The 25,028-nt window shown below is 39.7% G+C and overlaps 2 non-coding genes across 2 annotated transcripts; both read right to left on the reverse strand.

The window, feature by feature from the left end:
- Positions 1–4,441: 4,441 nt before the first annotated feature.
- On the reverse strand, positions 4,442–4,549 carry LOC112780753 (small nucleolar RNA R71). The gene has a single exon (XR_003191569.1). It is a non-coding gene; the product is annotated as a small nucleolar RNA R71 (small nucleolar RNA).
- A 7,738-nt stretch (positions 4,550–12,287) lies between these two features.
- On the reverse strand, positions 12,288–12,394 carry LOC112781748 (small nucleolar RNA R71). The gene has a single exon (XR_003192508.1). It is a non-coding gene; the product is annotated as a small nucleolar RNA R71 (small nucleolar RNA).
- Between the last annotated feature and the right edge of the window lie 12,634 nt (positions 12,395–25,028).

Raw genomic sequence — 25,028 nt, forward strand, 5'->3', positions numbered from 1 at the left:
TTAGCGACACTCACCTTTGTCACTAACGTTGGAATGAGCCAATGTGAGCAACGTTAACTCCCACGTTAACTTAGTTAACGTGGAAGCTAACGTGGATAAGGGAAGGATGAGCCAACGTTAGTGACACTCACCTTTGTCACTAACGTTGGAAATGGCTATCATTGCTATGTTAGAAGCCACGTTAACCTAGTTAACGTGGACTCTAACGTGGGAAGTAGGGGCACATTGGAACGTTAGTGACAAAGGTAAGTGTCACTAACGTTCTCGAAGGATTTGCAAGCTTACGTTAAGAGCCACGTTAACCTAGTTAACGTGGACTCTAACGTAGGGGTAAGGGAAGACTCTCAACGTTATTGGGAAAGGTGAGTCCCAATAACGTGTTGATGAGCGGATAATTTATACGCTTTTTGACATTGTTTTTAGTATGTTTTTAGTAGGATCTAGTTACTTTTAGGGATGTTTTCATTAGTTTTTATGTTAAATTCACATTTCTGGACTTTACTATGAGTTTGTGTGTTTTTCTGTGATTTCAGGTATTTTCTGGCTGAAATTGAGGGACTTGAGCAGAAATCAGATTCAGAGGTTGAAAAAGGACTGCTGATGCTGTTGGATTCTGACCTCTCTGCACTCAAAGTGGATTTTCTGGAGCTACAGAACTCGAAATGGCGCGTTTCCAATTGCGTTGGAAAGTAGACATCCAGGGCTTTCCAGAAATATATAATAGTCCATACTTTGGCCAAGAATTGACGACGTAAACTGGCGTTCAACGCCAGCCTTCTGCCCAAATCTGGCGTCCAGCGCCAGAAAAGGATCCAAAACCAGAGTTGAACGCCCAAACTGGCACAGAAACTGGCGTTCAACTCCACAAATGGCCTCTGCACGTGATACACTTAAGCTCAGCCTAAACACACACCAAGTGGGCCCCGGAAGTGGATTTATGCATCAATTACTTACTCATGTAAACCCTAGTGACTAGTTTATTATAAATAGGACCTCTTACTAGTCTTTTAGACCATCTTTGGATTACCTTATGATCCTTTGATCATGTTTTAGGGGGCTGGCCATCTCGGCCATGCCTGGACCTTCACTTATGTATTTTCAACGGTAGAGTTTCTACACTCCATAGATTAAGGTGTGGAGCTCTGCTGTTCCTCAAAGATTAATGCAACGTACTACTGTTTTCTATTCAATTCTTCTTATTTCACTTCTAAGATATCCATTCGCACCCAAGAACGTGATGAAGGTGATGATTATGTGTGACGCTCATCATCCTTCTCCCTTATGAACGCGTGCCTGACAAACACTTCTGTTCTACATGAAATAAGCTAGAATGAGTATCTCTTAGATTTCCTAACCAGAATCTTCGTGGCGTAAGCTAGAATGATGGCGGCATTCAAGAGAATCCGGAAAGTCTAAACCTTGTCTGTGGTATTCCGAGTAGGATTCAATGATTGAATGACTGTGACGAGCTTCAAACTCGCGAGTGCTGGGCGTTAGTGACAGACGCAAAAGGAGGGTGAATCCTATTCCAGCATGATCGGGAACCGACAGATGAATAGCCATGCCGTGACAGGGTGCGTGAGCATATTATTCACTGAGAGGAGGGGATGTAGCCACTGACAACGGTGATGCCCTTGCATAAAGCCAGCCATGGAAAGGAGTAAGACTGACTGGATGAAGATAGCAGGAAAGCAGATATTCAGAGGAACGAAAAGCATCTCCATTCGCTTATCTGAAATTCCTACCAATGAATTACATAAGTATCTCTATCCCTATTTTATTATATAATATTCGAAAACACCATTATCACTTTATATCTGCCTAACTGAGATTTACAAGGTGACCATAGCTTGCTTCATACCAACAATCTCCGTTGGATTCGACCCTTACTCACGTAAGGTATTACTTGGACGACCCAGTGCACTTGCTGGTTAGTTGTATCGAAGTTGTGACAATTATGAATTAAGATCAGAGCATCAAGCTTTGGAGCCATTACCAGGATTTGTTCGAGCCTGGAGATCACAATTTCGTGCACCAAGTTTTTGACGCCGTTGCCGGGGATTGTTTGAGTTTGGACAACTGACGGTTCATCTTGTTGCTCAGATTAGGTAATTTTCTTTTTGTTTTCTTTTCAAAAATTTTTTAAAAATCTTTCAAAAATTCTTCTTTGTTTTCGAAAAAAAAAAGTTTTCAAAAAAAAAAATTTGTTTTCAAAAATAAATTATTCTATGGCTTCAAAATTTTTAAGAATGAATTCTAGTGTTTCATGAAATATGTTGAATCATATCTGGCTGTAAAGCCATACCCAAACTACTTTGGGATTAGTATTCAACTAATCACTCCAGCCCATGTAATTATATGTTAAAGCTTGGCTGGCTGTTAAGCCATGCCAGACTCTTTGATTGGAGCTTTAAGACTAACATGGCAAGATTCCTGGAATTCATATTAAAAATTTTGGAATCCTTATTTTTCCTTTTTCTAAATAATTTTTCGAAAAATATAAAATAAAAATCCAAAAAAAATTAGAAAATCATAAAAATCAAAAATATTTTTGTGTTTCTCGTTTGAGTCTTGAGTCATATCATAAGTTTGGTGTCAATTGCATGTGCATCTAGCATTTTTCGAAAATTTCATGCATTCATAGTGTTCTTCATGATCTTCAAGTTGTTCTTGGTAAGTCTTCTTGCTTGATCTTGATGATTTTTTATTTTGTGTCTTTTCATGTTTATCATATGCATTCTTGAATTCGTAGTGTCCAAACATTGAAGAATTCTAAGTTTGGTGTCTTGCATGTTTTCTTTGCATTAAAAATTTTTCAAAATTGTGTCTATGATGTTCATCTTGACATTCATAGTGTTCTTGGTGTTCATCTTGACATTCATAGCACTCTTGCATACATCACATGTTTTGATCTAAAAATTTCATGCATTGCATAATTTTCATGTTTTTCATAAAAATTTCAAAAATCAAAAAAATATCTTTCCCTTTTTCTCTCATCAAATTCGAAAATTTGAGTTGACTTTTTTAAAAATTTTTAAAATCAAGTTGTTTCTTATGAGTCAAATCAAATTTTCAATTTGAAAATCTTATCTTTTTCAAAATCTTTTTCAAAAATCAAATCTTTTTCAAAATTCTTAGTTATTTTCGAAAATTCCAAAAATATTTTTCAAAAATCTTTTTCTTATTTTTTTCAAAATTTTCGAAAATAACAAACAATTAATGTTTTGATTCAAAAAATTTGAAGTTTGTTACTTGCTTGTTAAGAAAGATTCAAACTTTAAGTTCTAGAATCATATCTTGTGATTTCTTATGAATCAAGTCATTAATTGTGATTTTAAAAATCAAATCTTTTTCAAAAACTAATTTCTATCATATCTTTTCAAAAAAAATATCTTCTTATCTTATCTTTTTCAAAATTTGATTTCAAAATATCTTCTCTAACTTCCCAACTTCTTATCTTTTCAAATTTGTTTCAACTAACTAACTAACTTTTTTTTGTTTCTTAACTTTTTCAAAACTACCTAACTAACTCTCTCTCTCTCTAATTTTCGAAAATATCTTCCCTCTTTTTCAAAAATTTCTTTTTTATTAACTAATTATTTTTATTTTTTATTTAAAAAAAATTTCGAAAAAAAATACTAACCTTTTTCAAAAACTATTTTCAAAAATCACTAACTCTTTTTCAAGAATTGTTTTCGAAAATTCACTTCCCCCTCTCATCTTCTTCTATTTGTTTATTGATAGACTAACATCTTTCCTTCAACTCTCCAAAAATCCGAACCCCCTCTCTCTCTGAGTTCAGATTTTCTTCCCTTCTTTTCTTCTACTAACACAAGGATCCCTATACTGTGGTATAAAGGATCCATATTATTATTACTATTTTTTCTGTGCCATCTTCTTTGTCATATGAGCAGGAGCAAGGACAAGAACATTCTTGTTAAAGCAGATCCAGAACCTGAAAGGACTCTGAAGAAAAAAATTAAGAGAAGCTAAAATACAACAATCCAGAGATAACCTTTCAGAAATTTTCGAACAGGAAAAGGAGATGGCAGCCGAAAATAATAATAATGTAAGGAAGATGCTTGGTGACTTTACTGCACCTAATTCCAATTTACATGGAAGAAGCATCTCCATTCCTGCCATTGGAGCAAACAACTTTGAGCTGAAACCTCAACTAATTTCTCTGATGCAGCAGAACTGCAAGTTTCATGGACTTCCATCTGAAGATCCTTTTCAGTTCTTAACTGAATTCTTGCAGATATGTGATACTGTTAAGACTAATGGAGTAGATCCTAAAGTCTACAGGCTCATGCTTTTCCCTTTTGCTGTAAGAGACAGAGCTAGATTATGGTTGGATTCTCAACCCAAAGACAGCCTGAACTCTTGGGATAAGCTGGTCACGGCTTTCTTAGCCAAGTACTTTCCTCCTCAAAAGCTGAGCAAGCTTAGAGCTGATGTTCAAACCTTCAGACAGAAAGAAGGTGAATCCCTCTATGAAGCTTGGGAAAGATACAAACAGTTGACCAAAAAGTGTCCTTCTGACATGCTTTCAGAATGGACCATCCTGGATATATTCTATGATGGTTTATCTGAGCTATCAAAGATGTCACTGGACACTTCTGCAGGTGGATCCATTCACCTAAAGAAAACGCCTGCAGAAGCTCAAGAACTCATTGACATGGTTGCTAATAACCAGTTCATGTACACTTCTGAAAGGAATCCTGTGAATAATGGGACGCCTATGAAGAAGGGAGTTCTTGAAGTTGATACTCTGAATGCCATATTGGCTCAGAATAAAATATTGACTCAGCAAGTCAATATGATCTCTCAGAGTCTGCATGGAATGCAAGCTGCATCCAACAGTACTCAAGAGGCATCTTCTGAAGAAGAAGTCTATGATCCTGAGAACCCTGCAATAAGCAGAGGTAAATTACTTAGGTGAACCTTATGGAAACACCTATAACTCAACATGGAGAAATCATCAAAATTTCTCATGGAAGGATCAAAAGCCCCAACAAGGCTTTAATAATGGTGGAAGAAACAGGTTTAGCAATAGCAAACCTTTTCCATCATCCACTCAGCAACAGACAGAGAACTCTGAACAAAATGCTTCTAATTTAGCAAATCTAGTCTCTGATCTATCTAAGGCCACTGTAAGTTTCATGAATGAAACAAGGTCTTCCATTAGAAATTTGGAAGCACAAGTGGGCCAGCTGAGTAAAAGGATCACTGAAATCCCTCCTAGTACTCTCCCAAGCAATGTAGAAGAGAACCCAAAAGGAGAGTGCAAGGCCATTGACATAAGCGCCATGGCCGAACCTGTGAGGAGAGGAGAGGGCGTGAATCCCAAGGAGGAAGACCCCCTGGGACATCCAGTGGTCAATAAGGAGCTTCCCTCTGAGGAACCAAAGGAATCTGAGACTCATCTAGAGACCATAGAGATTCCATTGAACCTCCTTATGCCCTTCATGAGCTCTGATGAGTATTCCTCTTCTGAAGAGAATGAGGATGTTACTGAAGAGCAAACTGCCAAGTTTCTTGGTGCAATCATGAAGCTAAATACCAAATTATTTGGCATTGATACTTGGGAAGTTGAACCTCCCTTGTTCATCAATGAACTAAGTGATCTGGATCAACTGACATTGCCTCAGAAGAGACAGGATCCTGGAAAGTTCATAATACCATGTACCATAGGCACCATGATCTTTAAGGCTCTGTGTGACCTTGGTTCAGGAATAAACCTCATGCCCCTCTCTGTAATAGAGAAACTGGGAATCTATGGGGTGCAAGCTGCTAAAATCTCATTAGAGATGGCAGACAGCTCAAGAAAACAGGCTTATGGACAAGTAGAGGATGTATTAGTAAAGGTTGAAGGCCTTTACATCCCTGCTGATTTCATAGTCCTGGATACTGGAAAGGAAGAGGATGAATCCATCATCCTAGGAAGACCTTTCCTGGCCACAGCAAGAGCTGTGATTAATGTTGACAGAGGTGAAATAATCCTTCAATGGAATGAGGACTCCCTTGTGTTTAAAACTCAAGGATCTCCCTCTGCAACCATGGAGAGGAAGCAGAAAAAGCTTCTCTCAAGGCAGAGTCAACCAGAGCCCCCACAGTCAAACTCTAAGTTTGGTGTTGGGAGGCCACAACCAAACTCTAAGTTTGGTGTTGAACTCCCATATCCAAACTCTAAGTTTGGTGTTGGAGAGTCTCAACAAAGCTCTGCACATCTGTGAGGCTCCATGAGAGCCCACTGTCAAGCTATTGACATTAAAGAAGTGCTTGTTGGGAGGCAACCCAATGTTTATCTAATTCTTATCTTTATTGTTTTTCATGTTTTCTTAGGTTCATGATCATGTGGAGTCACAAAATAAACAAAAAAATCAAAAACAGGAATCAAAAACAGCAGAAGAAAAATCACACCCTGGAGGAGCATCTGTCTGGTGTTCAAACGCCAGAACAGAGCATAGTTCTGGCGCTGAACGCCCAGAATTGGAGCATCCTGGTGCTGAACGCCCAGAACAAGCATGGTTCTGGCGTTCAACGCCAGAAATGGCAGCAAAGGGGCGTTGAACGCCCAAAATGGGCACCAACCTGGCGCTGAACGCCCAGAGTTGTGTGCAAGGGCATTTTGCATGCCTAAATTGGTGCAGGGATGTAAATGCCTTGACACCTCAAGATCTGTGGACCTCACAGGATCACCTCAGGATCTGTGGACCCCACAGGATCCCCACCCACCTCCACTCACTCTCTTCTCTCTTCTCAATCATCCTCTATTCCCAATAAACACTCTTCCCTAATTAACCCTTTACCACTCACATCCAAACACCCACTTTCCTTCAAAATTCAACATCTCTTTCCCACCCAATCCTACCCATATGGCCGAATACACATCTCCCTCCATCTCCTCCATATCTTCTTCTTATTCTTCTATTCTTTCTTCTTTTGCTCGAGGGCGAGCAACATTCTAAGTTTGGTGTGGTAAAAAGCATAGCTTTTTTGTTTTTTTTTCCATAACCATTGATGGCACCTAAGGCCAGAAAAGCCTCTAGAAAGAGGAAAGGGAAGACAAAAGCTTCCATCAAGGGTCTATAGCTCAGTGGTAGAACATTTGACTGCAAATCAAGAGATCCCTGAGATACCTCAGGGGATACATTTTCTTCCACACAATTATTGGAAGCAACTAAGGGTGGAACATCAAGAGCACTCCATCATCCTTCATGAAATCAGAGAAGATCTAAAAGCAATGAAGGAGGAGCCGCCAAGGCAAGGAAGAGACATAGAAGAGCTCAAGGACATCACTAAGGTGGACTCATTCCTTGTTCTTACTTTCTCTGTTTTTCGTTTTCTATGTTATGTGCTTATCTATGTTTGTGTCTTCATTACATGATCATTAGTAGTTAGTAACTTTGTCTTAAAGTTATGAATGTCCTATGAATCCATCACCTCTCTTAAATGAAAAATGTTTTAATTCAAAAGAACAAGAAGTACATGAGTTTTGAATTTATCCTTGAACTTAGCTTAATTATATTGATGTGGTGACAATGCTTCTTGTTTTCTGAATGTATGCTTGAACAGTGCATATGTCTTTTGAAGTTGTTGTTTAAGAATGTTAAATATGTTGGCTCTTGAAAGAATGATGACTAGGAGACATGTTATTTGATAATCTGAAAAATTATAAAAATGATTCTTGAAGCAAGAAAAAGCAGCAAAGAACAAAGCTTGCAGAAAAAAAAATAGAAAAAAAATAGGCGAAAAAAAAAAATAGAAAGAAAAAGAAAAAGCAAGCAGAAAAAGCCAAAAGCTCTTAAAACCAAGAGGCAAGAGCAAAAAGCCAATAACCCTTAAAACCAAAAGGCAAGGGCAAATAAAAAGGATCCCAAGGCTTTGAGCATCAGTGGATAGGAGGGCCTAAAGGAATAAAATCCTGGTCTAAGCGGCTAAACCAAGCTGTCCCTAACCATGTGCTTGTGGCGTGTAGGTGTCAAGTGAAAACTTGAGACTGAGCGGTTAAAGTCAAGGTCCAAAGCAAAAAAAAAGGGTGTGCTTAAGAACCCTGGACACCTCTAATTGGGGACTTTAGCAAAGCTGAGTCACAATCTGAAAGGGTTCACCCAATTATGTGTCTGTGGCATTTATGTATCCGGTGGTAATACTGGAAAACAAAATGCTTAGGGCCACGGCCAAGACTCATAAAGAAGCTGTGTTCAAGAATCATCATACTGAACTAGGAGAGTCAATAACACTATTCGAAATCTGAAGTTCCTATAGATGCCAATCATTCTGAACCTCAATGGATAAAGTGAGATGCCAAAACTATTCAAGAGGCAAAAAGCTATAAGTCCCGCTCATATGATTGGAGCTATGTTTCATTGATAGTTTGAAATTTATAGTATATTCTCTTCTTTTTATCCTATTTGATTTTCAGTTGCTTGGGGACAAGCAACAATTTAAGTTTGGTGTTGTGATGAGCGGATAATTTATACGCTTTTTGACATTGTTTTTAGTATGTTTTTAGTAGGATCTAGTTACTTTTAGGGATGTTTTCATTAGTTTTTATGTTAAATTCACATTTCTGGACTTTACTATGAGTTTGTGTGTTTTTCTGTGATTTCAGGTATTTTCTGGCTGAAATAGAGGGACTTGAGCAGAAATCAGATTCAGAGGTTGAAAAAGGACTGCTGATGCTGTTGGATTCTGACCTCTCTGCACTCAAAGTGGATTTTCTGGAGCTACAGAACTCGAAATGGCGCGCTTCCAATTGCGTTGGAAAGTAGACATCCAGGGCTTTCCAGAAATATATAATAGTCCATACTTTGGCCAAGAATTGACGACGTAAACTGGCGTTCAACGCCAGCCTTCTGCCCAAATCTGGCGTCCAGCGCCAGAAAAGGATCCAAAACCAGAGTTGAACGCCCAAACTGGCACAGAAACTGGCGTTCAACTCCACAAATGGCCTCTGCACGTACTACACTTAAGCTCAGCCCAAACACACACCAAGTGGGCCCCGGAAGTGGATTTATGCATCAATTGCTTACTCATGTAAACCCTAGTGACTAGTTTATTATAAATAGGACCTCTTACTAGTCTTTTAGACCATCTTTGGATTACCTTATGATCCTTTGATCACGTTTTAGGGGGCTGGCCATCTCGGCCATGCCTGGACCTTCACTTATGTATTTTCAACGGTAGAGTTTCTACACTCCATAGATTAAGGTGTGGAGCTCTGCTGTTCCTCAAAGATTAATGCAAAGTACTACTGTTTTCTATTCAATTATTCTTATTTCGCTTCTAAGATATCCATTCGCACCCAAGAACGTGATGAAGGTGATGATTATGTGTGACGCTCATCATCCTTCTCCCTTATGAACGCGTGCCTGACAAACACTTCTGTTCTACATGAAATAAGCTAGAATGAGTATCTCTTAGATTTCCTAACCAGAATCTTCGTGGCGTAAGCTAGAATGATGGCGGCATTCAAGAGAATCCGGAAAGTCTAAACCTTGTCTGTGGTATTCCGAGTAGGATTCAATGATTGAATGACTGTGACGAGCTTCAAACTCGCGAGTGCTGGGCGTTAGTGACAGACGCAAAAGGAGGGTGAATCCTATTCCAGCATGATCGGGAACCGACAGATGAATAGCCGTGCCGTGACAGGGTGCGTGAGCATATTATTCACTGAGAGGAGGGGATGTAGCCACTGACAACGGTGATGCCCTTGCATAAAGCCAGCCATGGAAAGGAGTAAGACTGACTGGATGAAGATAGCAGGAAAGCAGAGATTCAGAGGAACGAAAAGCATCTCCATTCGCTTATCTGAAATTCCTACCAATGAATTACATAAGTATCTCTATCCCTATTTTATTATATAATATTCGAAAACACCATTATCACTTTATATCTGCCTAACTGAGATTTACAAGGTGACCATAGCTTGCTTCATACCAACAATCTCCGTGGGATTCGACCCTTACTCACGTAAGGTATTACTTGGACGACCCAGTGCACTTGCTGGTTAGTTGTATCGAAGTTGTGACAATTATAAATTAAGATCAGAGCATCAAGCTTTGGAGCCATTACCAGGATTTGTTCGAGCCTGGAGATCACAATTTCGTGCACCACGTGTGCAAAGGACCAAGAGGCAACGTTAGTGGTCACGTTAGTGCCACTAACGTTGAAGTTAACATGGACCATCCCTGGGTGAGGAACGTTAGTGAAAAAGGTGATTGTCACTAACGTTCTCGAACCCACACTCTTACTTAACGCTAACGCCACTAACGTCCTAAGCTAAACACCCTGCCTACTTCACACTTTCTCTCTGCAAGTAAAGTTAAGCCCACTGCAGAAGATAACTGCTTCAAACTCAAGATCCAAAGGCCCATATCAAAGACTTGAAGAACCAACTAGAAGATTAGAAGAGTAGTATATATAGGGGTAGTTCTCAATTAGAAAAAGAGCTTTTTGGGGGATTGGAAATTGGGAACTACTCTCTATATAATTTACTTTCTCTGTACTTCTAGTTCTAATTTTTCATGATGTATTCTCCATCTTTGTTTTCTATTTCCAAAGCTATGAACAACTAAACGCCTTTCATTGGGTTAGGAAGCTCTGTTGTAATTTGATGGATCAATACTAGTTTTCATTACTCTTCTTCTATCTTTTCTCTTAATTTTACTAGAAAGCTTTCGATCTTCATCCAATTGGGTAGTTATCTTGGAAAAGAAGCTATTCATACTTGGATCTCTTCTGAACCTTGGAAGAGGAATGAAGAGATCATGCTAGAAATGCTTTCTCATGTTGGACCAAATTGGGTTTGGTTGGATATGGTGACTATAATCCTACTAACACTTGATTTGGGAATGCATGTGGTATAATCAGTGACCATACTTCATCTCTTCTCATGAGCAATTGACCAATGAATTGGCTATTGATCAAGATTTGAGAGATTGAATTGCCAAGGAATTAGAATTCGATCACTTAAGATTGCCAATGAGATCAATGAATGCATTGATTGAGGAAGAGATGAAAATGAACTTGATCCGGAGAATGCAACATCTCCTAAGCCCAATGAATCCCCATCTCTGATCTTACCCATTCTCTTTAATTTCTGCAATTTACTTTTATGAGCATCTTCCCCATTCCCATTTAAATTCTGCAATTTACCTTCCGCCATTTACTTTCAGCTCTTTACTTTCGGCATTTACATTTTCTGCTATTTACTTTCTCGCCATTTAATTTCCTGCAACACTCAAACCAAATTCTGCTTCGCTCAACTAGAACATTCCTCTAATTAAAGTTGCTTGACCAATCAATCCCTGTGGGATTCGACCTCACTCTATTGTGAGTTTTTACTTGACGACAATTCAGTACACTTGCCGAAGGAAAATTGTTGAGAGACAAGTTTCCGTGTGCATCAAGTTTATGGCGCCGTTGCCGGGGATTGATTTTGTATCAACAATGATTAAATTGGAGGATAACTAGATTGAGCACTTTTTTTCTTTTGTTTGATTTAAGTTCATTTGAGTAATTTACTTTCTGTTCAGTTATTTTCTTCCCTTTCCACTACCTATTTTCTTAGTTGTTTACGATTCAGTCCACTAACCCACTAACTGTTTGATATATTGCATCACTCACACTAACAGCATTTCTAACAAGAATAGTCTCTGCATCTAGTTCCTTGCTTGTGCCTTGTTGGTTGTATGACAGGGAGAAGAAGCGGGGCTTCAACTTCATTTGATTCTGAACCTGAGAGGACCTTCCTTAGATTAAGGAGGGAAGCAAGAGGAAAGAGAGTAGTTGGTGCTGAGGAAGAGGAAGAATATTTTGAATCAGACATGGATGAAAACATGGAGAACCATCATGAAGAATAGGCTCACAACCATGGCAGAGAGGGTCTAGCAAATCATGCTGGGTAAGAGAGAAGAGTTCTGGGTTCTTACATCAACCCAAACCTAGGAAACTGTGGGAGTAGCATCCAAAGGCCAACCATACATGCCAACAACTTTGAACTAAAGCCACAGCTCATCACCCTTGTTCAGAACAACTGTTCATTCGGAGGAAGTGTCCAAGAAGACCCCAATCAACATCTAACCACTTTCCTGAGGATATGTGATACTGTAAAGTCTAATGGTGTTCATCCTGACACCTATAGACTACTTCTGTTCCCTTTCTCACTCAAGGACAAGGCATCTAAATGGCTGGAATCCTTCCCAAAGGAGAGTTTAGCAACCTGGGAAGATGTGATAAACAAATTCTTGGCAAGATTCTATCCTCCTCAATGGATTAACAGGCTGAGAGCTGAGGTGCAAACATTCAGGCAGCAGGATGGTGAGACTCTATATGAAGCATGGGAGAGGTTTAAGGACCTGACAAGAAGGTGTCCACCAGATATGTTCAATGAATGGGTGCAGTTACATATTTTCTATGAAGGCCTTTCTTATGAATCAAAGAAGGCAGTAGACCATTCATTCGGGGGATCTCTGAACAAGAAGAAGACCATTGAAGAAGCCATAGATGTCATTGAAACTGTAGCTGAGAATGACTACTTCTATGCTTCTAAAAGAGGCAACACTAGAGGAGTGATGGAGCTGAACAATGTGGATGCACTACTGGCCCAAAATAAGCTTATTACCAAGCAGCTAGCTGACCTCACCAAGAAGATGGAGAGGAACCAAGTGGCAGCAATCACCACCTCATCAGCAACCCAAGAGGGAGTGAATGCTGAGGCAGAGGAGGAGCAAGAACAAGCCAATTACATTGGAAACTCACCCAGGTAAACCCATGATCCATACTCCAAAACCTACAACCCTGGATGGAGGAATCACCCAAACTTTGGGTGGGGAAATCAACAAGATCAAAACCAAGATCAGAGACGTCACAACCTCAACAACCATGCAGCTCACCAATATTCCACACAAAGATCATATGAACACCACCCTAACAACACCTCTCCACATCCTTACCAAAACCAGAATAACCAAACTCACCCCTCCACTCTCAACTCACCCTCATCTGAAGATAGACTCTCCAAAATTGAGACTATGCTTGAGGGCATATGCAAAGAGATTCAAGATAATAAGGTATTCAAAGAGGAGGTGCGAGCTAGCATTAAGAACCAGGGAGACACCATCAAGAGGCTGGAATTTCAAGTGGGATACTTATCTGAAAAGATTTCCAAACCTACTGATAGCTTTCCAAGTGACACAGAGAAAAATCCGAGAGGTGAAGCAAAGAAAGTCAGATGGGAAGATTGCAAGATGGTTACTGCAAGTAATAAGGAGACTGAGAAAAAGCAAAACAAGCCATTAGAACAACTCGGAGAGACATCAGCAGAGAAACAGGAAAAAGATCGCCAAGAACCCAAAACTTTACAAAAGGAGCTGACACAGAAGGAGCTGCTGAAACTCTATGCACCTTTTCCCCAACTACTCAATGGTGCTATAGAGAAGAGAATATACTCAAGGTTTCTTGACCTGTTTGCATCCCTCCATGTAAACATACCATTCATCAAGGCCCTCCAACAAATGCCCTCATACATCAAGTATATGAAGGAGCTGCTGACCAAGAAAAGCTCACTCAAGGGAGGACAAACAATAGTGATGAATAAGGAATGCAGTGCTCTCATTCAACCAGAGTTGCCTATAAAAAGGAAGGACCCATGGAGTTTTCACATTCCCTGTGCAATAGGAGAAACACGGTTTGATAGAGTACTCTGCGATTTGGGAGCAAGCATCAACTTAATGCCTTTATCCCTTATGAAGAGGCTACAGATCAATGAGATAATGCCCACAGATGTAGTCATCAGGCTGGCTGACAAAACTCAAAAACAAGCAATAGGAGTGGTGGAAAACGTTTTAATAAAGGTTGGGAAATATTTCCTTCCCACAGACTTTGTCATATTGGACATGGAAGAGAGTCACACTCACCCAATCATATTGGGAAGACCATTCCTAGCTACAGCCAGAGCACTCATAGATGTGGAGCGAGGAGAGCTAATTTTGAGGATCCATGATGAACAGCTCAGCTTCAATGTCTTCAAACTCTCACAAGAAACAGATCAAGAGAACAAAGAACCAAGCAAAGATCATAATGAGATACCGAGGGAAGAAGCAAGCACTGAAGCACAAACAACACCTCTGGGAAACCCCTTAGTTGATGAACAAGGAACTCAGCAGCTGCCATAGCTCAAGTAAAATAAGGAGGAACCTAAACCACCAGAGTCATATGAGACCAGCAACAAAATTTCCTTAGAAGAGGAGGTCACAAAGAGCAAGGAAACATCAAAAGGGACAAAGAAGAAGGCACCAAGGAGGTGGAGGAACAAGAAGATCCCTACAGAGGACTTTTCTCCGGGGGATAAAGTGATCTCAGCCTACTTCTCAGATATTCCACCTCATCTCCCCACTATCCCATCTCAGTTACCTAAGGTCTTCACCATTAACAGAGTTCTTTCCTTAGAACATGTGGAGATCCTTGATGAAGCCAATGGATATAGGTCTACTGCAAGAGGGGAAGATCTGAAGCATTACCAACCACCCTGATAAAGGCAAAACGTCAAGCTAGTGACGCTAAAGAAGCGCTTCATGGGAGGCAACCCATGTTTTATATGCTTTTAGATTAGTTAATAATGCAAGGTTCATGAATTTCAAATCAACTTGATATGCATTTGCATGAGTCATTGTGTGCAACATATAGTGAAGAACAAGTTTGGTGTTCAAGGCACACTAAGAGAACATCAATGTAACCCGTATCATGTCACTCTTAGAGGCCTTGAACATTTCTTTTACATCACACGGCACCAAACTAAGTTTGGTGTTGCAAATGTTGCACACATGGATGTTGAGTTAGTCAGTTGGTTTGCACTAATGAACGGTACTTAGTTAGATAAAACAAAAACTATAAAAAAAAAGTAGTAAGCATTTTAATTTTGCCGCCACTTTCTACAAGATTAATTTTTAACCACTTTTTCTTTTGTTTTGTAGGATTATTGATGAAGAATTGAAAGGAAGATTCGGCCACTTCATGAAGGGAGAATACACACTTGTCTTCAAAGGGCATACATTGGAAAATGTGGCCATGCAACATTGGAAGGGGGATATTCTTGGAGACCGAACCAATCCTCTTCATAAAGTTGATGATCCTTGTCCTCTTCCATTGATAAACCCCATCCGTCCATCACACAACAACTCCATCAATCCACACCTTCCATTCACTCACCACCTTTCTATATAAGTAACCCTTATTTCGTACCCCACCTTCACATTTCACTCCCACTCTTCACACCCTTCCTTTTCGGAACCAAGCACTCCCTACCCCATTACAAACACTCTCACTAACTCCCTTCATTGCGCCAAATCCTAATCAACCGAAGCCCATTCTCCACACCCTTTCTTTTCAAAAGTCACTCATGGCATCATCAAGCTCTAAAAGAAGAAAGGGAAAGGAGCCTATGGAGCAACGTCCTTTTGATGAAAAGAAGTTCAGAACTTATTATCATGCATTACAGTACTGATGGATGGTTGATAAGGAGATCGTCTACGAGCTGGGCTTTCAAGTCAGAAAGACTGAGTGTCCTGAAATCACAAAGAAGGTGGAAAAGAGAAGATGGGAGCTCCTCACTGATCCGGTCACTAGAGTAAACGCAAATCTTGTAAGAGAATTTTATGCAAATGCTGTTCGGTATGATAAGGCAGATGAGTCTTATACAAGTTTCGTAAGAGGAAAGACCGTGGATTTCAGTCCCATGAGTGTCATGAGAGCATTAAAGTTGCGGTCTATACCATTTAAGGAGGAGAGCTATCATTCAAGAGTTGATAACAACCCCAATTATGATCAGATTGTGCAAGCTATATGTGTACCAGGTGCTGATTGGGTGCGAGATTCCAAACGGAAACCCAAGTTCATTAAGAGAGGGGACCTCACTCCTGAAGCAAAGGGGTGGTTTGAAATTGTAAGGAGATCCATCCTCCCCGCAGGGAATAACTCAGAGGTGAATCTCAAAAGAGCCACAATGGTACACTGTATACTCAAAGGAGGAGAGATCAAAGTTCATGAACTCATAGCCCAAGGCATTAGGAAGAGGGCCGAGAATAGCGATTCTAGAGGAAAGTTAGGCTACCCCAGCACTATATTCAGACTCTGTGACAAGGCTGGGGTGGTGTTTGAAGATGAAGACCCCGAGCGGATCAAAGAGGGCATTCCTATTACAGTCCGAAGGATGAATGCTGTTGCATCCCCCTTACCTCAACGAAAGCCAAGAAAGAGACCAGTCAATCAAGTAGTAGAAGGACAAGACCTAGAAGAGCAAGCCCCAACCACCTTGAACATGCACCAATTACAAGAGGCCATTGATGGCTTATCTAGGCAATATTGGGCAAACCAAGAGGCACAGAAGGAGCTCCAGCTACAAATGATGAACCGCCAAGAAGAATCATTTGCTAGATGGACGAATCAACAAGGGGAGTGGGAGAAGCAAAGGATGGAGCGGCAATTGGAACAAGAAAAATAATGGGGTGAATCTTTCCACAGGATAGAACAAAGGCAAATTGAACAACAAGAATCTCTCCAGAAGCTAGTCAACATCCAAGCACATCAAGGTGCACACATACATGAGATGGATCGAAAACAAATAGAACAAGCAGAACTCTTTGACGAGCACAGGGCATTCTCTGAAGGGGTTTACATGAGTGAAAGTGGAAATCATGTAAACATGCTAGCAAGGCTTGGATACTTAGTTGGACAGCTACCTAATGTACATCCGGGAATCACAAAATATGATGAAGTGAAGTATGAGTTAGCACGAGAAGAAAGAGTAAGGGTGGAGAAGAGTCACGAATCAGTAAAGAAGGCACTTGAAGACTGGAAAAAAGCCAGACTAGCACGGATGCAAGGAAGCACAAGTAGACACAAAGAGGACAAGCAAGAGAAAAAGCATGGGCAATCCCATGAGTAAAAGGTGGTGGAGTTCCCTCCTTGTTCCATCTATTTTAATACTTTAAATAAGGAAGATCATGTATGAAATAGAACATGCTTCCATGGTAGTTAGAAATTTTCAATTCTGTCTTTAAGTTTTTCACTGCTTAGGTCATATATGTGTTGTCTAGATGTCACTGCATCCTTACTTTGCTTACTTGTATGCTTGTCCTTTCTAATCAAATAAAAAGAGAATGTGTGTTATCAAAGACCAGAGTGGAGTTCATATTGTGGAGTAAATTCCTTAGTTTGTGATGTGGTCATAAGTTAGCTAAGTTGGTTCACCAACAAGGTGGGAAGACAACTATTTGTCCTGAATCATATGCTTGAGACACACCCCATGAGACTAGCTAAATAACAAGATCCTAATAAGAAAAGGGGAAAAGAACAATAAGAGTTTAAAAAGAAAGAAAAGTTAATAAAGAATAAGGCTAGGTACCAAGGGTTTGAAACTTGAGAGATGTGTCTGTGGTGCTCCTGTACCAAGGATCTGCTTGGATGAATAAGTTCATAGGAGTGCTTCATCACTTGGTAACTTGGGTTAACTAACCCGGGATTATCAACTGAAAATCCACTATCAAGAGCAACCTTGCTACAGAACATTTAGTAACCCAAAGAGGTGCTGGACACCAAGGTCTCAAGAAAGAAAATAAACAAACCATGTGCCTGTGGTGTGTATGTATGGGGGAAAGAGACTTGAGAGAGTAAGTCCTTAGGGGTGTCTCAACACCTAGCACCTTGAACCAACTGGTTCGAGAGTGCTGGCTGAAAGCTTATCTTAAAGAGTCGCCCCCTCACAGAGCACCTAGTCTAAGAACACAAACAAGCCCTGAAATAACAAAAAGGATCAATGAATAAAAGTCTCATGGGATGCAATCAAGTGAGTGTTCTAGGACATGATAAAGGTCTGAAAGCCAGTGAAGGAATGAACCTAAGTTGCTATGCATGAAACCACCATAAAACCAAAGGACATAACTTCCATAATAATGACTCATTTCCCTTGGCATTCCATTCATCATTCTCTTGTTCCAGTACTTGCTTAGGGACAAGCAAGCTTTAAGTTTGGTGTTGTGATGCCAGGGCATTTTGGCCGGTTTCACTGACCTTTTCTTTATTGTTTTGGGTAGAATTTCACTTACATCTTGATTCAAGCATACATTGTGCACTTTACATGATTTCATGAGGATTTTGCATGAATTTAATGATAAATTGGATGATGCATTTCCCATGACTGGGACTAGAGCTTTGATGCACTTTATTGCTTGATTTCAGGACAAAGGAAGCAAGGAAGAACCACGTTAGCAGCCACGTTAGTCTAACTAACGTGACCTCTAATATGGAATGGGAGCTAACTTGCAAAGTTAATGAGAAAAGTAATCGCCAATAACGCCCTCGAAGCCATAATAGCCCACGTTAAGAGTCACGTTAACTAAGTTAACGTGAACTCTAACGTGAAAGAAAGAAATGAAGCCAACGTTAGTGACACTTACCTTTGTCACTAACGTTGGACCAAGCTCACAATTGGCCACGTTAACTCAGTTAACGTGGACTCTAACGTTGAGAAGCAAAAGAGAAGCCAACGTTAGTGACACTTACCTTTGTCACTAACGTTGAGCTAAGCCACAATGAGCCACGTTAACTCCCACGTTAACTTAGTTAACGTGGAAGCTAACGTGGAGGGAGCAAGAATCGCCAACGTTAGCGACACTCACCTTTGTCACTAACGTTGGAATGAGCCAATGTGAGCAACGTTAACTCCCACGTTAACTTAGTTAACGTGGAAGCTAACGTGGATAAGGGAAGGATGAGCCAACGTTAGTGACACTCACCTTTGTCACTAACATTGGAAATGGCTATCATTGCTACGTTAGAAGCCACGTTAACCTAGTTAACGTGGACTCTAACGTGGGAAGTAGGGGCACATTGGAACGTTAGTGACAAAGGTAAGTGTCACTAACGTTCTCGAAGGATTTGCAAGCTTACGTTAAGAGCCATGTTAACCTAGTTAACGTGGACTCTAACGTAGGGGTAAGGGAAGACTCTCAACGTTATTGGGAAAGGTGAGTCCCATTAACGTGTGCGAAGGACCAAGAGGCAATGTTAGTGGTCACGTTAGTGCCACTAACGTTGAAGTTAACATGGACCATCCTTGGGTGAGGAACGTTAGTGAAAAAGGTGATTGTCACTAACGTTCTCGAACCCACACTCTCACTTAATGTTAACGCCACTAACGTCCTGAGCTAAACACCATGCCTACTTCACACTTTCTCTCTGCAAGTAAAGCTAAGCCCACTGCAGAAGATAACTGCTTCAAACTCAAGATCCAAAAGCCCATATCCAAGACTTGAAGAACCAACTAGAAGATCAGAAGAGTAGTATATATAGGGGTAGTTTTGAATTAGAAAAAGAGCTTTTTGGGGGATTAGAAATTGGGAACTACTCTCTGTATAATTTACTTTCTCTGCACTTTTAGTTCTAATTTTTCATGATGTATTCTCCATCTTTGTTTTCTATTTCCAGAGCGATGAACAACTAAACCCCTTTCATTGGGTTAGGGAGCTCTGTTGTAATTTAATGGATCAATACTAGTTTTCATTACTCTTCTTCTATCTTTTCTCTTAATTTTACTAGAAAGCTTTCGATCTTCATCTAATTGGGTAGTTATCTTGGAAAAGAAGATATTCATACTTAGATCTCTTCTGAACCTTGGAAGAGGAATGAAGAGATCATGCTAGAAATGCTTTCTCATGTTGGACCAAATTGGGTTTGGTTGGATATGGTGACTATAATCGTACTAACACTTGATTTGGGAATGCATGTGGTATAATCAGTGACCATACTTCATCTCTTCTCATGAGCAATTGACCAATGAATTGGCTATTGATCAAGATTTGAGAGATTGAATTGCCAAGGAATTGGAATTCGACCACCTAAGATTGTCAATGAGATCAATGAATGCATTGATTGAGGAAGAGATGAAAATGAACTTGATCCGGAGAATGCAACATCTCCTAAGCCCAATGAATCCCCATCTCTGATCTTACCCATTCTCTTTAATTTCTGCAATTTACTTTTATGAGCATCTTCCCCATTCCCATTTAAATTCTGCAATTTACCTTCCGCCATTTACTTTCAGCTCTTTACTTTCGGCATTTACATTTTCTGCTATTTACTTTCTCGCCATTTAATTTCCTGCAACACTCAAACCAAATTCTGCTTCGCTCAACTAGAACATTCCTCTAATTAAAGTTGCTTGACCAATCAATCCCTGTGGGATTCGACCTCACTCTATTGTGAGTTTTTACTTGACGACAATTCGGTACACTTGCCGAAGGAAAATTATTGAGAGACAAGTTTTCGTGTGCATCAAGTTTATGGCGCCGTTGCCGGGGATTGATTTTGTATCAACAATGATTAAATTGGAGGATAACTAGATTGAGCATTTTTTTTTCTTTTGTTTGATTTAAGTTCATTTGAGTAATTTACTTTCTGTTCAGTTATTTTCTTCCCTTCCCATTACCTATTTTCTTAGTTGTTTACGATTCAGTCCACTAACCCACTAACTGTTTGATATATTGCATCACTCACACTAACAGCATTTCTAACAAGAATAGTCTCTGCATCTAGTTCCTTGCTTGTGCCTTGTTGGTTGTATGACAGGGAGAAGAAGCGGGGCTTCAACTTCATTTGATTCTGAACCTGAGAGGACCTTCCTTAGATTAAGGAGGGAAGCAAGAGGAAAGAGAGTAGTTGGTGCTGAGGAAGAGGAAGAATATTTTGAACTAGACATGGATGAAAACATGGAGAACCATCATGAAGAATAGGCTCACAACCATGGCAGAGAGGGTCTAGCAAATCATGCTGGGCAAGAGAGAAGAGTTCTGGGTTCTTACATCAACCCAAACCTAGGAAACTGTGGGAGTAGCATCCAAAGGCCAACCATACATGCCAACAACTTTGAACTAAAGCCACAGCTCATCACCCTTGTTCAGAACAACTGTTCATTCGGAGGGAGTGTCCAAGAAGACCCCAATCAACATCTAACCACTTTCCTGAGGATATGTGATACTGTAAAGTCTAATGGTGTTCATCCTGACACCTATAGACTACTTTTGTTCCCTTTCTCACTCAAGGACAAGGCATCTAAATGGCTGGAATCCTTCCCAAAGGAGAGTTTAGCAACCTGGGAAGATGTGATAAACAAATTCTTGGCAAGATTCTATCCTCCTCAATGGATTAACAGGCTGAGAGCTGAGGTGCAAACATCCAGGCAGCAGGATGGTGAGACTCTATATGAAGTATGGGAGAGGTTTAAGGACCTGACAAGAAGGTGTCCACCAGATATGTTCAATGAATGGGTGCAGTTACATATTTTCTATGAAGGCCTTTCTTATGAATCAAAGAAGGCAGTAGACCATTCATCCGGGGGATCTCTGAACAAGAAGAAGACCATTGAAGAAGCCATAGATGTCATTGAAACTGTAGCTGAGAATGACTACTTCTATGCTTCTAAAAGAGGCAACACTAGAGGAGTGATGGAGCTGAATAATGTGGATGCACTACTGGCCCAAAATAAGCTTATTACCAAGCAGCTAGCTGACCTCACCAAGAAGATGGAGAGGAACCAAGTGGCAGCAATCACCACCTCATCAGCAACCCAAGAGGGAGTGAATGCTGAGCCAGAGGAGGAGCAAGAACAAGCCAATTACATTGGAAACTCACCCAGGCAAACCCATGATCCATACTCCAAAACCTACAACCCTGGATGGTGGAATCACCCAAACTTTGGGTGGAAAAATCAACAAGATCAAAACCAAGATCAGAGACGTCACAACCTCAACAACCATGCAGCTCACCAATATTCCACACAAAGATCATATCAACACCACCCTAACAACACCTCTCCACATCCATACCAAAACCAGAATAACCAAACTCACCCCTCCACTCTCAACTCACCCTCATCTGAAGATAGACTCTCCAAAATTGAGACTATGCTTGAGGGCATATGCAAAGAGATTCAAGATAATAAGGTATTCAAAGAGGAGGTGCGAGCTAGCATTAAGAACCAGGGAGACACCATCAAGAGGCTGGAATTTCAAGTGGGATACTTGATGAGCGGATATTTTATACGCTTTTTGGGGTTAATTTCATATAGTTTTTAGTATGTTTTAGTTAGTTTTTAGTTTATTTCCATTAGTTTTTAGGAAAAATTCATATTTCTGGACTTTACTATGAGTTGTGTGTTTTTCTGTAATTTCAGGTATATTTCTGGCTGAAATTGAGGGAGCTGAGCAAAAATCTTATTTAGGCTGAAAAAGGACTGCTGATGCTGTTGGATTCTGACCTCCCTGCACTCAAAGTGGATTTTCTGGAGCTACAGAACTCAAAATGGCGCGCTTTCAATTGAGTTGGAAAGTAGACATCCAGGGCTTTCCAGCAATATATAATAGTCCATACTTTGCTCAAGAATAAAGGACGTAAACTGGCATTCAACGCCAGTTCTCTGCCCAATTCTGGCGTCCAGCGCCAGAAAAGGATTGAAAGTTGGAGTTCAACGCCAGAAATGGATTCAAACCTGGCGTTGAACGCCCAAAATGGCCTTATGCACGTGAATTGCTTAAGTCTCAGCCCAGCACACACCAAGTGGGCCCCAGAAGTGGATCTCTGCACCATCTATCATAGTCTACTCATTTTTTGTAAACCTAGGCTACTAGTTTAGTATTTAAACAACTTTTAGAGACTTATTTTGTACCTCATGACATTTTTAGATCTAAACTTTGTATTCTTTGATGGCATGAGTCTCTAAACTCCATTGTTGGGGGTGAGGAGCTCTGCTGTGTCTCGATGAATTAATGCAAGTATTCCTGTTTTCTATTCAAAAATGTGTGTTCCTATCTAAGATATTCATTCGCACTTCAACATGAATGTGATGAACGTGACAATCATCATCATTCCCCCACGAATGCGTTCCTGACAACCACCTCCGTTCTACATCAGATTGAATGAATATCTCTTAGATTCCTTAATCAGAATCTCCGTGGTATAAGCTAGATTGATGGCAGCATTCATGAGAATCCGGAAAGTCTAAACCTTGTCTGTGGTATTCCGAGTAGGATTCAAGGATTGAATGACTGTGACGAGCTTCAAACTCGCGAGTGCTGGGCGTAGTGACAGACGCAAAAGGAGGGTGAATCCTATTCCAGCATGATCGGGAACCTCAGATGATTAGCCGTGCTGTGACAGAGCATTTGGACCATTTTCACAAGAGGAGGGGATGTAACCATTGACAACGGTGATGCCCCAACACACAGCTTGCCATAGGAGGACATGCGTGCGTGAACAAGAAGACAGAGGAAAGCAGAGATTCAGAAGACAAAGCATCTCCAAAACTCCAACATATTCTCCATTACTGCATAACAAGTAACCTTTAATCCATGCTCTCTTGTTTATTCGCAATTCAACTGATAAACATAATTGACTTCCTGACTAAGATTTACAAGATAACCATAGATTGCTTCAAACCAACAATCTCCGTGGGATTCGACCCTTACTCACGTGAGGTATTACTTGGACGACCCAGTGCACTTGCTGGTCAGTGGTACGAGTTGTGAAAAGTGTGATTCACAATTTGTGCACCAAGTTTTTGGCGCCGTTGTCGGGAATTGTTCGTGTTTGAACAACTGACGGTTATTTTGTTGCTTAGATTAGGAAAAATTTTTCTTTTTGGTTTAGAGTCTCTTATTATTGTTTTTGGTTAAAATTTTAGCATCCTTATTTTATGTTTTCAAAAAAAAAATTTTCGAAAATTATATTTTTTTATTTATTGACTTTTCTTGTTTGATCTCTGGTCTTTCTTGTTTTGTGATTCTTCTTGTTTTCCTGTGCCTTTTCAAAACATTAGTTTTCAAAAAAAAAAATTTAAAATACTTCTTCAAAACAAGTGTTACATTCATAACTCATTTGGCTAGAGCGTTAGTCTGTGTTCTTGGTAATTGGGTTAGAATCTTTTATATTCTTTTCAAAATCTTCTTTTTCATAAATAATAATTTCTCTATTAAATTTTGTGCCAAACTTTAAGTTTGGTGTTTTCTTGTTGATTTCCCTTTGGTTTTCGAAAATTTTGGTTTGGTTTTCTAAAAATTTTAAGTTTGGTGTTCTTTCTTCATGTTCTTGTGTTCTTGTGAGTCTTCAAAGTGTTCTTGAGTTTTTCTTGTGTCTTGATCTTAAAATTTTTAAGTTTGGTGTTCCTTGGTGTTTTCCCTCCAAAATTTTCGAAAACAAGGAGCATTAGATCTAAAAATTTTAAGTCTTGTGCTATTTTATTGTTTTTCTTTTTCCTCACTAAATTCAAAAATATCTTTTCTCTCTAATTTTAAAACAAATTTTCGAAAATTATTTTAAAAAAAAAATTCAGATTTTTTAAAAAAAAAATTAAATTTAAAATCTTTTCCAAATCATATCTTTTTCAAAACTTCCTTACCACTTTCTCTCTCCTCATTTTTTTTCAAAAATCTTCACCTATTTTTATTTATTTTATTTTAATTTATTTTATTTTCGAAATAAATAAATAAATAAATAAATAAAAATAATTTTTACATCATCTCCCTTTCTCCATCATGGATCTAAGTGGAAATGAACAGTCCAGGAGGACTCTGGGGTCATATGCTAACCCCTCTACTGCTTCATATGGGAGTAGTATCTGCATACCCTCCATTGGAGTCAGTAGCTTTGAGTTGAATCCTCAGCTCATTATCATGGTGCAGCAAAATTGCCAGTATTCCGGTCTTCCACAGGAAGAACCTACAGAGTTTCTGGCACAGTTTTTACAAATTGCTGACACAGTACATGATAAGGAAATAGATCAGGATGTCTACAGACTATTACTGTTTCCATTTGCTGTGAAAGATCAAGCTAAGAGGTGGTTAAATAACCAACCTAAGGCCAGCATAAAGACATGGAAACAGCTGACAGAAAAATTCCTGAATCAATACTTTCCCCCAAAACGGATGACACAGCTAAGGTTGGACATCCAAGGCTTTAAACAAGGAGATAAT

Source organism: Arachis hypogaea, chromosome 19 (genome assembly GCF_003086295.3).
Source record: "Arachis hypogaea cultivar Tifrunner chromosome 19, arahy.Tifrunner.gnm2.J5K5, whole genome shotgun sequence".
Classification (NCBI taxonomy): Eukaryota; Viridiplantae; Streptophyta; class Magnoliopsida; order Fabales; family Fabaceae; genus Arachis; species Arachis hypogaea.